The sequence below is a fragment of the Propithecus coquereli genome, unplaced genomic scaffold, assembly GCF_000956105.1.
Source record: "Propithecus coquereli isolate 6110/MARCELLA unplaced genomic scaffold, Pcoq_1.0 Scaffold19, whole genome shotgun sequence".
Taxonomy (NCBI): Eukaryota; Metazoa; Chordata; class Mammalia; order Primates; family Indriidae; genus Propithecus; species Propithecus coquereli.
The window spans coordinates 5,572,146-5,574,496 of NW_012143856.1; the positions used below are offsets into that span (position 1 = coordinate 5,572,146).

The 2,351-nt window shown below is 32.9% G+C and overlaps 1 protein-coding gene across 1 annotated transcript in view; it reads left to right on the forward strand.

The window, feature by feature from the left end:
- The window catches only part of DHX36 (DEAH (Asp-Glu-Ala-His) box polypeptide 36), a 71,534-nt gene that overhangs the window by 67,030 nt on the left and 2,153 nt on the right, over positions 1-2,351 (forward strand). The gene's annotated exons all lie outside the window — the stretch shown is intronic.

Below are 2,351 nucleotides of genomic sequence, written 5' to 3' on the forward strand. Positions count from 1 at the left end.
TAGATAATGAGAAGATAATTAAAGCTGTCATCTGTGCTGGTTTATATCCCAAAGTTGCTAAAATCCGACTAAATTTGGGTAAAAAAAGAAAAATGTAAGCATTGAAGATTATTATGAAGTACTTGTAATTCTCTCCTTAAACTTTTGAAATCTTCTAATGTAACAAGGCTTATATTGTAAATTTGTTCTTTTTCATATTTGGGCCATATTCTTGTTCTTTACTTTTGATCATTTAGAATAAGATAAGCTGTGTAGCATAAACATCACTTTCCTTCACAATACATCCTAGAATCACCTCTCTGATCACCCATTCTCAAAAAATGCTGAAATTTGATGCCAATGTAAATATTAGAAAAGCTAGCCACTGTTAAAAACCAACGCCCAGATAGAAATTGCTTAGAGTAGATTTTGTTTCAGGAACTTTTTTTCCTCTATTATAAAATGGATAATTTTGTAATTTAGCTGTTGGAATAAAATTGTGGTAATTTCACCTTTTTGAGAAATAAAGTATAATGTATGTACAAATAGCCTCAGTACTAATTGGAGACAGCAGCAAGGCATGTATTTGCCCAGTAAATGAGCTCATCTAGTAAGGATACAGCAAAACTAAGAGTCACAAAGGCTAGTGGTATGGTTGCCGCCCTTTTGGAAAGTGATTCTAGATTAGAATCATGTATCAAGGGTCATTTATAATAGTCACTGGCCCAGTGCATTGATAAGTGAGTATTTTAATTTGAGGAATATGTCCTAAGGAAGTAATGCCAAATGTTTTTTAATAGCTATATTGCAAATAATATAGATGCCCAGTAGCAATGGAGAAATTATGGTTTTATAATACCACATTATATGACATGTCAGGTGAGCAAATAAAACAGTCATTGGGTAGTAATATGTAAAATATTTGAACTGACGTTAAATGCAAAAGTTGGATACCCTATGGATATAAACATTAAAAAATACAGATTTTAAAGATAGACCAAAGTGCAAACATTGTTCCTAGGCTGTGGTTTTCAACTGGGGTGATTTTTGCACCCCCAGGGAACATTTGATAGTGTCTTGAGACCTTTAGGGTTTTCATAATTGGGGAGTACTCTTAACATCTACTAGATAGGGGACAGGAATGCATTTAAACACCCTGTGATGCACAGGACAGCCCCCTACAACAAAGAATTACCTGGTTCAGTGTGTCAATAGTGCTAAGGTTGGAGAAACCCTATTCTAAGGTACAAAATTATGGGTAGCAGAATTTTAATCATTGTGGTTGGATTATCCAGATTTTAAGTGATCCAAGTAGTTTTTTGACATCAGTACTTTGCCAAATTCTTTTCTGTACTGTTACTTAACTTTACAGTAGCTTCACAGAGAAACTCTTTGAAATACAAATATTTGATTACTCCCCTCTGCCATCCTGGGAGGGCTTCATGAAAAAAATGTAGTTCTTTTTGCATTGGTGTTTTGTTTTAGTCAAGACTAGGGGTCAGAAAATTTTGGCCTATATGCTTGTTTTTTGTACATTTTTATATTAGAACACAGCCATGCCCATTTGTTGTCTGTTTGCTTTCCCACTATACTAGCAGATTTGAGTGGTTGTGGCAGATTATAGAGTCCCACAATATAGAGCATAAAATATTTACTCTGTGGTCCTGTATAGAAATTTGCCAACTCCTGCTGCTGTAGTCATGCAGGGTTGCAGGATGGCATTGGTTAAATTGACTTCGGGCTGAGAAAACATTATTTCTGATTTTATTCTAAATATGAATCATGACTGTTACTCATGATTTTGGTACAAGTATTATGAACTCCTAGAACCTCAAAAAAATGCTCTTACAAACAAATTGGAAGGACTAATGGATTAGGTCTTATGCTGTTATCTAATACAGGTAATTACCATTAACAATTTAAAAATAAACCATCAAACATCTCCCTGTTGAATAATATTAACTCTTACAAATTGAAGTAAAATGTGTATGACAAGACTGTCAACAAAAAGACCACTAGGAATTGAGAGACTGAACTAGAACTGTGTCAATGTATATTTAAACAGAATACATAATTTTTTATTTTATATTCATCTGGGTACATACTCTGTAAAATTTTTAAATTGATCATTGTCACAAAGTTATCCTATAAATTGAGGGCTATTTGTCAGTATCATGATTGTCATAGTAAAACATATAACTGTTCTCTTGATCTAAGTCACAGCTATTTTAGATATTTATTTTGGTGTTTATCCTCCAGTGGTATATTATATGTTAACATAATTAAGGAAAGAAATATTCTGTCACTTTACTAAGATGTTGAGTAATTATACCTGCAAGAAGAAAATTAGTTACATGATTTAAAGTATTCAT